Source organism: Hibiscus syriacus, unplaced genomic scaffold, assembly GCF_006381635.1.
Source record: "Hibiscus syriacus cultivar Baekdansim isolate YM2019G1 unplaced genomic scaffold, ASM638163v2 tig00113145_pilon, whole genome shotgun sequence".
NCBI classification, from domain to species: Eukaryota; Viridiplantae; Streptophyta; class Magnoliopsida; order Malvales; family Malvaceae; genus Hibiscus; species Hibiscus syriacus.
The window spans coordinates 1,722,651-1,737,472 of NW_024063445.1; the positions used below are offsets into that span (position 1 = coordinate 1,722,651).

At 36.0% G+C, this 14,822-nt stretch overlaps 1 pseudogene; it reads left to right on the forward strand.

Moving 5' to 3' along the window:
* Window positions 1-320: 320 nt before the first annotated feature.
* LOC120185883 overlaps window positions 321-14,822 on the forward strand; it is a 47,619-nt pseudogene continuing 33,117 nt past the window's right edge.

The following is a 14,822-nucleotide window of genomic DNA, read 5'->3' on the forward strand; positions in this document are numbered from 1 at the left end:
ACATCTCTTTCAAGTTGTCTTATTAAAAAGGTCAACAAACAATCCTTATGTTTTCTTTTTTATCCTTATTGCTCATTCTTTTACATCTATTAAAAAAAGCTGTCAAATATATCAATCGCATTTTAACAACAATTTTATCATATCTCTTGCCCAAATATTTTTTTTTAAAATTATGTACGAGACAAAGGAAGAATATGATAACGGAATATTAAAATACTGTAACTAACTGCCTGCAAGCTGCTGATGTTATTTTACTTCAAAATTCGTAAATACTGACGGGGGACGGCACAATACTAAGGACGGGCGATTTATCGTCTATTAAGTGCTGGTTCCGTATGCTCTCTTGTTTGTTTTGGCTTAAATAGTTGGAAGAAAATGACAGATGAAATCAGATTCTTTGAACTAAACACTGGAGCTAAGATCCCTTCCATTGGGTTCGGCACTTACAATGTTGCTGGAACCATTCTCACTACTGCCATCTAGGTTATATTCTTCTTTGTTTTTTTTTTCTTTTTTGTATTTTCAGTTGAATTCCATCTGCGTTTTACTGTTATCTCTGTTGGATTCAGGCTGGGTATAGGCACATTGATTGCGCTTCTCTCTATGCTAAAGAGAAGGAGGTGCGACTAATTTGCAGTTTTCCATTTTATTTTATTTCTCAATGTTAAAAATCCCCCTTTATAATTAGTATTTTTATCTGGTGCATACAGCTTGGTTTTGTTTTTAAGGAGTTATTTGATGATGGTTTTGTAAAGCGTGAAGACTTATTTATCACCTCCAAGCACTGGTTTTTCCTTTCCCCATATATCCTCATTTTATTTAGTCTTATCTGAACAACTTAGTAATAAAGTTTTACTTGAATGTTCATTTTCTTTAAGTTTTACTTTTTTTTAATAGCACATGTGATTAGGAGATAGCATCTTTGACCAACTGACAATGTCCACGCATCCTGCAGACAATTCTTTTAAATTTTACTTGAAAATACATTTTTTTAATTATTTGGAGTGTTGAACTCCCCCCTTCTAGTATCTAAGATACATATGAAATAATGATCAGGGGCACTCATCACTTACCTAAAGATGTTCCAGAGGCTTTAAATACAACTTTGGAAGATTTGCAGCTTGACTTCTGGATCTCTATCTGGTATTTATAACACAAAATCTGCTTCTTTGTCTACTACATTTGAAATTTTAAGATATGGTGATGATTTGTTAAAGTTGATGTACTATGTTCCTCTTTGGTTAAGTGACAGATTAGCTGAAGTTATATATTTTGGTATCATTGTATTTGTTGCTAATCGTGATAAATCTGTGAAGATACACTGGCCAGTCTGTTTGAAAAAAAAGGTTTGGTTGGTGTTATGCGTGAAAACTTAACTCAACCTGACATATCGAGTACCTAGATAGCAATTGATGTGATCCAAATCAGCAACATAAATGGACTTGCATATCCAACCTTTCACAATAACCAAAGGGGGGTTTTCTTTAACTTATTCTTTCTTTATACCACAGTTATGATCATATTCTACATACATTACATTTATAGCTATAATGATGATATTATGTAATGTATGAAGTTAGTATTATGAACCACATATTTATACATTTATATCTTATATTATTTAGCTTATAATATGCTTTCTTTTATAGGTGCATATTCGGCCACATGATGGGAGTTGAATTAAAGCTAGCATTGGAGTCCAAGAGCTATGGAAACTTGACTAGGATAACTCCGAGACAGCTTAAGATCATTTTGGGACAAAAGTGCTAGCTGACCCTCGAGCTCATAGCTGACTTGAGCTGGAATTTTGAGCTAGCTAGAGACCACATTTCAGCTGGAGAGTTGCGTCATCATCTTCACCACATAGAACACTTCAAATATGGTCTAGGTCAATTTTTGTGGATTCGTACCTTTTCGCGAAGAGATGCCATTCCAAGAGGTGCCTTCTCACAATGAGCTGACCTAAGACTCACCTACATGTTCTTCATCTATGTCCATCTCATCTTCAGCTCATACACATGGGAAGTAGCTCAAATGATGAAAGGTTACCTTACACAAATGTGACCTTTCATAATTAGTTGCTGCCCCATTTATGCCATGACACCTAGATGCAAGTTTGATTCTAAGTCACACCTAGTTTGCTGATTAAGTTCACGCCAAGGAGGAGCCACACCATAAGCACCCTATGCCACCCATGTGAGTGCCTCATGACCAGCCATCCATGTGCCATGTGTGTGGATGAAATGGGCGCCAAAGGGAAAGGGGTTCTCTTTATTTGGCCAAAGCATCATCTTGTTTCAAAGTTGGCGCCAAGATGAACAGCAAGGGAACCATTCAGCCAAGGACATTTCCCCTCATCCAAGCATCATCTATTTTCGTTTTAAGACATGTATTTCCATTAAAAATACATGTATCTAGCCGAATGGACGCATAACTATTCGACCAAACCTATGCAGGCCTATAAATAGGGCTTTGGCATATCATTTGTATAAACCCTTTGATAAATTAAATCTTTGTGAGATTATTCTCTATTCAAGTTCTTTTTTAGAACTATATCGATTAACAAAGCTTAATTCCTAAGTTTATGGTGTCATTCCTTCCCCCTTGATACTTCTAGTTCCTAGTTCTTATAACTAGTGGGTCAAAGTCCTTACTACCATCCCTTATAAAACTTATAAGAAATGAGTCTTTGCTCCTTTATAGCATTGGTTCCTTCTTAGTTTTATAAGATACTATCTGTTCATCAGTATCTTCTATCACTATTTTCAAGCCTATATCTTCACCATCTTCCATCACCATTTCACGCCTATATCATCATCATTCCTTAACCATTCCTCCATTATTGAATTATCCATCATTTATCATCTAGAATCACCTGCATCATCACTAATGGTGGCCAAATTCTCTTAAATTTGAAGGATAATTCAACAACACTTCCGCAACCCATCTTTGATAACATTTCTATCCATTTCAATTCTTTCCATTTCCATTTCCTTTTTATTTCTTAATTATCAAATTACTTAATCAATTCTTCTTATTTTGTGCAGATTACTTATTGATTCAAGTGTAGCATTTGGTGTCTCTCCTAGATCGGGAAACAACAAGGTTGTTAACTTCTCCATCATTGAAGAAGCCTAGTTAGCCTTACATCAAGTGGTAATCATAGCTTAGTCAGATTGACAATCAAGTGATACAAAAAAAGCAACAAGAAATAAGAAAAAGAAAAAGACTCCTACATCAAATTTGGAGTGCAAAAGAAAGAAAAGAAAAAGAAGAAAATTCAAAGAAAAATAAAAAGTGAAGAAATTTGCAAAGTACACTCAAAGAGAAGCACAATGCAATCTGCCCAACAACAAACTAGAAGGAGAAATCCTTGTTGTTTCTTGTGAAGGAAGATAGTAAGTGTTTCAACTTGAGTTGTACGTTATTTTCATTTTATTATTATTTCATTTCCTTATTCTTTCATCTTTTCCTATTTCATTACCTTATCCTTTTTCTTAACCTTTTCTATCTTACCTCTACCATAACCATTTCTATACCCTAACCATTTTTTAAGCCGACACACAAACTAAGAAACTTGCTCAATCTTGAGTTGGTTCTTAAAAAGGACCCACAAGAGAGAATCGAAAGGTAAAAGGCAAACGAGAGGGTTAGATCAGAAGGGGGATCAAGAAAAAGCCAAGAACATATCCCCGAGTGTAAACACGAGTGTGAGTGGAGTGCAATCTGAAATTTTCTTTGGAGTGATCAAGTGAGCTTTTTTGAGTGTGCTGGTAAGGTTTTTAATTTATTTTTATTGCACTAACCATATCTCAAAGCCCCAGAGAAAATGCAGGAACACCAAACTTACAAATGCATGCACTCATTGGCGAAATGATGAGAATGTTTCGTGAAGAGTTCGATACTCTTCATGAAAAGATAGATCAACGTCAGGATCTACCACCAGCCTGTAATAATGGATCCCGTAGAAAATAACAACAACCACCACCTCCAGAAGAAGATGTTCAAGAAAAGTTTGACGAGGGAGAACAAACAGCATTCCAAGGCCCTAGACGTGCCATTGTTGATGACAATCTGAGCAATATCAAAATTAAAATTCCTCAATTCCAAGGAAAGACTGATCCTAAAGCCTATCTCGAATGGGAAAGCAAGGTGGAACACGTTTTTAATTTCCACAACTATTCCGAGATGAAGAAAGTGAGATTGGTATCCATGGAGTTCATAGACTATGCTTTAATATGGTGGGATCAATTTATTCCTGTTCACTATCACCGAGACTTGTTTCAAAAGTTACAGAATCTTAAACAAGGCCAGAGGAGTGTAGGGGACTACTACAAAGAATGGAAGTGGCAATGATCTGAGTCAACATTGAGGAGGATGGTGAAGCAACTATGGTGAGATTCTTTGCTAGACTTAATCCCAAAATTGCCAACACCTTGGAGTTGTATCATTACATCGAAATAGATGAGATGGTGCAAATGGCAATGAAAATTGAAAGGAAAATGAAGAGGAGACATACATCTCGCAATATTGCGCCCACACCATCAAAATGGAGTCCAAACAACATTAAGAAGCCAACTCCTCCTCCTGTCAAAGATCAAGTCGAATCTTCAAAGATTCAGCAAGTAAGTAAAGACCCCATCCGGGGAAAGCAAACCACTGAACGTTCAAGAGATATTAGGTGCTTTAAATGTCTTGGGAGGGGCCACGTATCTACATAGTATCCTAACTGGAACACCATGCTCTTACTTGGAAATGGTGAAATAGAATCTGAATCTGAAAAAGAAGAAGAGGCACACACTGAAGTCAATGAAGAAATAACTCTTGCAGATCCCGTTAATCAAGGAGAAGCCTTGGTAATTAAAAGAAGTTTGAATCTTTAAGTCACGGAAGACAATACACAGCGAGAGAACATTTTCCATACCCGATGCCATGTGAATGAAAAGGTATGTTTTGTTATTATAGATGGTGGAAGTTGTACTAACATGACTAGTACAATAATGGTGGAAAAGCTTGGTTTAAAAACAATGAAGCATCCGAATCCCTATAAGCTACAATGGCTCAATGAACGAGGGGAACTCAATGTTAGCAAGCAGGTGATAGCTCCTTTTTTAATTGGAAAATACAAGGACGAGGTGATGTGTGATGTTGTCCCTATGCACGCTAGCTATCTACTCCTTGGAAGACCATGGCAATATAACAAGAGGACTATTCACGATTGTTTTACCAATCAATACTCGTTCAACCATAAAGGGAAGAAGATTGTTCTGACTCCTTTAACGCCAAAACAAGTTCAGAATGATCAAATCAAAATGAAGCAAAGTGTTGAGGCTATAAGGAAAGGAAAGGCAACAGCAAGCACAGAGCAAACTGATCCGAAAACTAGTGCTTATTCTTCAAAGTGCTTGATATGAGAATGCTTACTAACAAAATACAAGGTTGAAGATGATTATTCTAACTTTGAACATACATATTTTTTCTTTGACATGTAGGATTTACCAAGAGGTACCATTTGTCAAAATGAAGGTTTAGGAGACATGATCTTTGGAAAACTAGAAGATGTGTCCATTGAGCAGCAAAATGAAATAATTTTTCATTTAAATGACGTGTCCTTAGAAGGATCAATGGACGTGACCTATGAGTACTCAATGATCATGCCTATTGGGGAATTAGGAGACACCACTTTTGGGATATCAAGGGACCTAAACGTTCAAAACAAAATTACATGGGCATATCTCACATAAGTACCTATTGAAGGGATCCCCACTTTTGAAAAAACATCAACTATGGATGGAGGGACGTTGAAAAGAAACCACCTTTTGATTTGAGGACAAATCACTTTAAAGAAGGGGGAATGATGTGATCCAAATCAACAACATAAATGGACTTGCATCTCTAACCTTTCATAATAATCAAAGGGGGATTATCTTTAACTTATTCTTTCTTTATTTCATAGTTATGATCATATTCTACAAACATTACATTTATAGCTATGATGATGATATTATGTAATGCATGAAGTTAGTATTATGAACCACATATTTATACATTTATATCTTATATTATTTAGCTTATAATATGCTTTCTTTTATAGGTGCATATTCGACCACATGATGGGAGCTGACTTAAAGCTAGAATTGGAGTCCAATAGCTATGGAAACTTGACTAGGACCGGGACAGCTCAAGATCATTTTGGGACAAAGTTGCCAATTGACCCCCGAGCTCATAGTTGACTTGAGCTGGACTTTTGAGCTAGCTAGAGACATCATTTCAGCTGGAGAGTTACACCATCATCTTCACCACACAGAACACTTCAAATAAGGTTTAGGTCAATTTTTTTGGATTCGTACCTTTTCGCGAAGAGATGCCATTCAAAGAGGTGCCTTCTCACAATGAGCTTACCTAAGAATCAACTACATGTCCTTCATCTATGGCCAGCTCATCTTCAGCCCATACACATGGAAGTAGCTCAAATGATGAAAGGTTACCTTACATTAATGTGACCTTTCATAATTAGTTGTTGCCCCATTTATGCCATGATACCTAGACGCAAGTTTGATGCCAAGTCACACCTAGTTTGCTGATTAAACTTCACGCCAAGGAGGAGCCACACCATATGCACCCTATGCCACCCATGTGAGTGCCTCATGACCAGCCACCCATGTCTCATGCGTGTGGATGAAATGGGTGCTATAGTGAAAGAGGTTCTCTTTATTATGCCAAAGCATCATCTTGTTTTAAAGTTAGCGCCAAGATGAATAGCAAGGGAACCATTAGGCCAAGGACATTTCCCCTCATCCAAACATCATCTATTTTCATTTTAAGGCATTTATTTCCATTAAAAAGACATGTATCTAGCCGAATAGACACATAACTATTCGGCCAAACCAATGCAAGCTTATAAATAGGGCTTTGGCATATCATTTGTATGAAACTCTTTGATAAATTAAATCTTTGTAAGATTATTCTCTCTTCAAGTTCTTTTTAGAACTATTTCGATTAAGCAAGCTTAATTCTTAAGTTTGTGGCGTCATTCCTTCCCCTTGATACTTCTGGTTCCTAGTTCTTATAACTAGTGGGTCAAAGTCCTTATTACCATCCCTTATAAGACTTATAAGAAACGGGTCTTTGCTCCTTTATAGCATTGGTTCCTTCTTAGTTTTATAAGATACTATCTGTTCATCACCATATTCCATCACCATTTTCAAGCCTATATCTCCACTTTCACGCCTATATCATCATCATTCCTTAATCATTCCTCCATTATTGAATTATCCATCATTTATCATCAAGAATCACGTGCATCATCACCAATGGTGGATGAATTCTCTTACATTTGAAACACATTTTAACAATACTTCTGCATCACATTTTTTTATAACATTTTTATCCATTTCAATTATTTCCATTTCCATTTCCTTTTCATTTCTTAATTAATAAATTACTTAATCAATTCTTCTTATTTTGTGCAGGTTACTTATTGATTCAAGTGTAGCATTTGGTGTCTATCCTAGGTTGGGAAACAACAAGGTTGCTAACTTCTCCATCATTGAAGAAGACTTGTTAGCCTTGCATCAGCAATGGAGGCACTATGCGATTCTGGAAATGCTCGGGCTATCGTTGTTTGTAATTTCAGTACGAAGAAGCTCGGAGATCTACTGAAAGTAGAACACCTAGTTCCTGCTGTCAATCAAGTGGAACTTCACCCTGTATGGCAGCAGCCAATGTTGGATGAATATTGTCGATCCAAGAGAATTCACTTGTCTGTGAGTTTGCAGATTTAAAAGAATCATATTTTTCTCATGTTGTTTGAATTCTTATCATTTTGAATCAACTGAGAAATTTGATTGTATTGGTAATGGATGTTAACATCTTTGATCCTAGGGATATTCACCTTTGGGTAGCCAAGGTGGAAATAACAGAAGGGTAAAGGTCCACGAAAACCCGGTTCTCAAGATAGTAGCAACACATTTGGGGAAATCTCTAGCACAAGTGGCTCTCCGTTGGGGACTCCAAATAGGGCATAGTGTAGTGCCTAAGAGCAATGTTGAGTCAAGGATAAAAGAAAATCTTGACATTTTTAGTTGGTCTATCCCTGAAGATTTGTTTGCCAAGTTTTCTAAAATCGAACAGGCAAGTGTTAACTTCTTGTCTTCATTACCATTGCTTCTCTAACATGTGTATAGTTACTGCAGACTGGTTAATGTTTGTGTTGAAAGTTAATAATAGATGGCAGCAAATGGGGCGACTGATTTTGTCAAAAATTAGGCAGCATGGTTTTGTTGAAATTGGCAAGAGAAAATTACCCAATTTAGTCCCTATACTTTAGGGTATTTATAAGATTAGTCCTTAAGCTTCAACTATAAATACTCTAACCCATTTAGCTTCAAAACCATCCCAAATCAATCTAGTTGTCTCCCAATACTAGAGAATTTAGAGAGTTTTCTTGAGAATTGTTTTCTCTATTTTATCAAGAGATAATTGTTATTGTTTTCTCCTTGTTAGATCGAGAGTAGTTGTAATTCCTATTTTCTCATAGTGAAATTCTTCTATCTTTGCCCGTGGTTTTTACCCTATATTATTTAGGGTTTTCCACGTAAAATTTGTCTTCTTTACCTTCATTTTTTTATCAAATTATAAGTTGTGATTTTGCCCTATCCGATAGTCGTATTCCACAATAATTGATATCAAGAGCTATATTAGAGTGTGAAATATCTACTTATTATGTTTGTGGTTGCCACCAAAAGGTAGATCCTCTAACATAAGAAAGTAAGAAGGGTATTACCCATTCTTTGAAGGTTCCAAAGAACTATTCACGGCAGTGAAATAGTGGGAGCTCTCTGTAATAGAAGTTATGGAAACGAAATTTAATATTGAAAAGTTCAATGGGAGAAATTTCTCATTGTGTAAATTGAGGATGAAGGTCATCCTGAGGAAAGACGGTTGTCTAGAAGGTATCAGTGAAAGGCCGGTAGATTTCACAGATGACAACAAATGGATAGAAATGGATTGGAATGATATGTCAAACTTTCATCTAGCATTAGCGGATGAATTATTGTCAAGCATCGAGGAGAAGAAGACAACTAAGGAGATATGGGATCATCTCACAAAACTGTACGAGGTCACATCATTGTATAATAAATTTTTTCTTAAGAGGAAATTGTACACTCTCTGGATGCGAGAATCCACTTCAGTGACGATGCACTTAAACACACTGAACACTTTATTTTCTTAGCTTATATTCTTAAGATGTACAATAGGAGAACAAGAACGTGCTGAACTTCTACTTCAAAGTCTACCTGATTCGTAGGATCAACTCATCATCAACTTGACAAAAAGTAATGTCACCAGTCTAGTCTTCAATGACGTTGCAGTTGCTGTTCTACTAGAAGAAAATCGGTGCAAGAACAAGGAAGACAGACAAGTAAATCTGCAACAAGCATAAGCCTTGACAACAATGAGAGGGAGATCAATAGAATGTGGCCAAAGTAACAGTCAAAAACATGGTAGATCAAAGTCGAGAAGCAAAAAGAATTTAAAGTGCTACAATTATGGAAAGAAGGGTCACTTGAAGAAGGATTATTGGAGTCTAGGAAAAAACTCCAATCCATAAGGCAATACCACAAACACTTCAGATGATGGAGATTCTCTATGTTGTGAAGTGTCAACCACCGTGGAAGGTAGAAAAAGATTTATAGATATATGGGTCATCGATTCAGGAGCAACATATTATATGACCTCAAGAAGAGAATAGTTCCATCATTATGAACCTGTCTCAGGAGGATCTGTGTATAGTTGCAATGATCATGCCTTAGAGATCGTTGGCATTGGAACCATCAAATTGAAGATGTATGATGGAAGAATTAAAGTTGTTCGAGATGTGCGACACGTGAAAGGCCTGAAGAAAAATTTATTATCCTACGGATTGTTGGATAATAATGCAAGCAAGATTAAAAAATGGAAAGGAATCATGAAGGTGTTCCATGGATGCTTGTGGTGATGAAAGGCAAAAAGATAGCATCAAACTTGTACATGCTAAAGGGAGAGACTTTGCTAGAAGAAGAAGCCACTTTTTCCTCTTGTAGTTCAGATTCTGCAATGTTATTGCATTAGAAACTTTGACACATGTCAGAACAAGGAATGAAAGTCCTTGCGGAGAAAAACCTACTTCCAGGCTTAACAAAGGTATCACTTAATTTGTGTGAGCATTGCATAACAAGTAAGCAGCACAGGTTGAAATTCAACACGTCAAATTCTAGAGGCAAAAGTGTTCTAGAATTGGTTCATTCTGACGTATGGAAAGCACGAGTTACATCCCTAGTTGGAGCAAAATACTTTCTCTAATTTATTGATGACTACACTAGGAGATTTTAGGTGTATCCTATTAAGAAGAATTCAGATGTGTTTTTAACTTTCAAAAACTTCAAAGCGCATGTGGAACTTGATTCTAGAAATAAGATCAAGTGTTTCGGAATATATAATGGTGGAGAATACACAAGTGAAGAATTTGATGACTTTTGCAAGAAAGAATGCATCAAAAGACAGTTTACAATGGTGAACACTCCACAACAAAATACAGTGGCAGAGCGGATGAACATAACCTTGTTAGAAAGAACAAGAGAAATGTTGACGGCTGCAGGCATAGAAAAATCATTTTGGGTAGAACCAGTCAATACCGCCTGTTATTTGGTGAATCAAGCTCAATCAACTGCAATAAAGCTGAAGACACCAATGGAGATGTGGACTGGTAAACCAGCTGATTATTTAAATCTGCATGTATTTGGAAGTATTGTGTACGTAATGTAAAACTCCCAAGAAATTTCAAAGTTGGATCCAAAATCCAGGAAATACAAATTCTTGGGGGTAAGTTGATGGTGTAAAGGGGTGTCACTTGTGGGATCCCACTACCCGTAAAGTGATCATCAGTAGGGATATTATCTTTGTAGAAGATAAACTATAAAGAAAAGAAGAAGATGCTAGCGCTGAAAAGTCTAAGACTACACAGATACATGTGGAAAAGGAGTTTGAACAAGGAGATTCTTCTGAAGCAGAACCAGCACATGATGAACAAGAACCAGAGAGTTCTGAAGCTATAAAAACTCGTCAATCAGATCCTATGATAAGACGTCCCAATTGGCACTCAAATTATTTTATAGAAGGAAATATTGCATATTACCTTTTAACAGAGGACAGTGAGCCATCAACATACCAAGAGGCAATAAACAGCTTAGATGCTTCACTATGGATAATGGCGATGCAAGAAGAAATTGAAGCCCTTCATAAATATAATACATGGGACCTTGTGCCACTACCACAAGGAATGAAGCCATTTGGTAACAAATGGGTATTCCAAATCAATCGAAATGGTAACAATCAAGTGGAGAGTTATCATGCAAGACTGGTGGTCAAAGGATATGCTCAAAAAGAATGTATTGATTTCAATGAAATCTTTTCTCATGTGGTTCGACTAACAACAGTTTGAGTAGTCTTGGTAATGTGTGCTACAGTGAATTTACATCTAGAGCAGCTAGATGTTAAAACAACTTTTTTTCATGGAAATCTTGAAGAAGAGATTTATATGCTCCACCATGAAGGTTTTGAAGAAAAAGAAAAGAAGAACTTGGTTTGCAGGTTGAACAAATCTCTTTACGGTCTAAAGTAGACCCCGAGGTATTGGTATAAGAGATTTGATTCCTTCATTATGTGCCTTGGATACAACAGACTTAATGCATACCCTTGTGCTTATTTCAAGAGGTTTGGTGATAACGATTTTGTTATATTGCTGTTGTATATGGATGGCATGTTGGTTGGAGGACCCAAAAAAGATCATATTAAAGAATTGAAGGCACAACTGGCTAGGGAATTTGAAATGATGGACTTGGGATCAGTAAACAAGATTCTTGGGATGTAAATTCACCGAGACAGAAGTAATAGGAAGATTTGACTTTCACAAAAGAATTACTTGAAGAATATATTGTCATGATTCAACAAGCAAGATTATAAGTCAATTTCTACCCCTCTTCCTATTAACTTCAAATTATTCTCCAGTATGAGTCCTAGTAGTAAAGAAGTGAGGATGGAGATGTCTCGAGTGTAGTATTCATCGACAGTGGAAAGTTTAATGTTCGCCATGATATGCACAAGACCAGACATTGCATAAGCAGTGAGTGTGGTTAGTCGGTACATGGCGAATCCATGAAAAAAGCATTGGAATATAATAAATAGGATCCTGAGATAATCAAAGGGACCTCAAATATTGCATTATGTTATGGAGGATCAAACTTACTTATCAATGGGTATGTTGATTCTGACTATGCAGGGGATTTGGATAAAAGCAAATCTACTACATGATATGTGTTCAAAATTGCTGGTGGAGCTGTAAGCTGGGTTTCAAAATTGTAGTCAGTTGTGGCTACATCCACAACAGAGGCAGAATATGTAGCAGCTACACAAGCCAATAATGAAGCAATTTGGTTGAAGATGCTATTAGAGGAGCTTGGGCACAATCAAGAGTATGTCTCTCTGTTTTGTGATAGTCAAATAGCCTTGTATCTAGCAAGGAATCCAACATTTCATACCAATTATAACATATATGATGTACCCTAGTTTGGCTTCTAATGCAACTTGATGTAAGACATTTGTACCTTAATAAATTGATTTAGGATCTAGGAAGGAAGCAAAACAACCTGCATAAGTGAATGGCTCAAAAAGAGAGGGTTAAAGATGGTAAATGTATGGGTGAATAGGTGGGATGTTTAAAATGAGAGATGGAAGCGGAAGATGGTTGATATGGCTATGGTTATGGCATATGAAACAAAGGGGTGTTTGTGAGGTAGTATCTTAAAGAAGTCTCAAAGAAGAACCAATACTATAGAGAGTAAAGACCTAGACTTTATATTGCTTCTTTAAGGGGTGGTATTAAGTACTTTGACCCACTATCTATAAAGAGATAGTAACCATAAGTATCAAGGTGAAAAAGGGGATTGATGCCATAAGTATAAAATAATTGATAAGTCGATAAAAGTCACCATGACTTAAGGAAGAGAATAATCTCACTTATATTAATCAAAAAGGTCTGCTTACAAATGAATTATGATGGCATATTTATAGTTTTCAAAGGGTTTAGGCTGAATAAACACTTGATGGTTCGGCCAAGGTTGAAACCCCTTTGAAAATACATGATTTTTGATGAAAATACATGATTTAAATGAAGATACATGTTCTTGGCCGAATGGTTATGTGTTGGTTCGGCCCTAAGGATGATTTGAATACATTTGGAAGTTATTTTCGCGCCAAAATGAAGAGGAATAAGTCTTTGGCTGAATAGGAAGCATCCCTTGGTGTTTTGGTGCCTATTTGATGTCATATGGAGTGCACATGCTTGAATGATGCACATGACAGCCTACCTGAATGCACATGGGTCTTCTTACAATGTGTGAGCTTATTTAAGGTAAAATGCATGATGTTGAGAGGTGTTTGAGTGATATAAGCTATGAATGCATGTCATGAGCTAAGTACATAATGATATAATATATGTAAGCTAATGTGTAAGACCTAGGAGCTAAAATGAATGCATATGAGATAACAAATGAATGATTAAGCATGCTTCCATTTCATGAATGTAATGAATCATGCTTAAATAGATGTAAGATTAATCTAACATACTTATAACATTGTGTATAATCATAAAGATATGTGTATATGTTGTATGCATGAATATCATATAACATGGTATTCATAAATGATAAATAGAAACATGTAATAATAATATCCTAAGAAATGATATGTAATCATAGCATATATTTGAATGATATAAAAGACATGATCAACTAAGCATAGGATGGAAATAATAATATGATAATTTATACTAACATGTGAATGCATTCTTATGATAGAATAGAATATATAAATGATATAATATAAGATAGGGTAAGAAAGAACTCCCTTAGAATCAGCAATTTGGATTTAGGGATTTCATCTCTCCCCTTGTTTTAGGTGATTTGTCCTCAAATCGAAGTAGTTTCTCATTGAAGACCTTCTTGATGTTGGAAGGACTGAATCCTTATGTTTTCCTCCAATAGATGCTTCACACAAAATGTTGAAACTCTTGGCTTTAATTCTGGTAACTTTACGTTCTTTTATGGGAGGACACAATGTTTGGGAACCATCACATGTCCTATGAACGAGAGAGACATATCCTTTGGTGAAGATAATAACTCCTTGGTGCTGATTTAAACCATCATGTCCTTTCACCTTTGTGCCTCTCCAAATGATTACCTTTAAGGTTGATAGGATTTCACCATAAGGATAGAACAAGTTGCTGCAACAAAAATCAAAGTTAGTAAATGAAAAACTATTAACAAGATGAATGGAAATAGCAAACTAGGGTGGATGTTTAATGGGAATTGGTTGCTTAATGATGAAAAACTCCATTGGTTGTTGAATTCCCTTCAATATGTGCAATGTACTTGGAGCATGAATGATATCAATTCTTCGTACTTCAATTGGCACATTCTTTCGAATTTCAAGAGGTACACCCTTTGAAATGTCAAAGGACATGTATTGTGGATCACCAAAAGTTACGTCTATTGATTCTTCAAAAGACATGTTTCTTAAATCTTCAACTTGAAGTGACATGTCTATTGGATTGTTCTGCACAACAAAAGAAAGAGTAGGAGTATGATTAGATAAAATATGTTCTTCACCCTCATTTTCCTTTTCTTCTTTGTTTTCAGATTCAATCCTTTCATTTTTCTCATTTTCAACTCTCTCCAAGCTTATTTGTTTCTCATGCCAAACTTCTCTTTCAACTTTCTTCATGG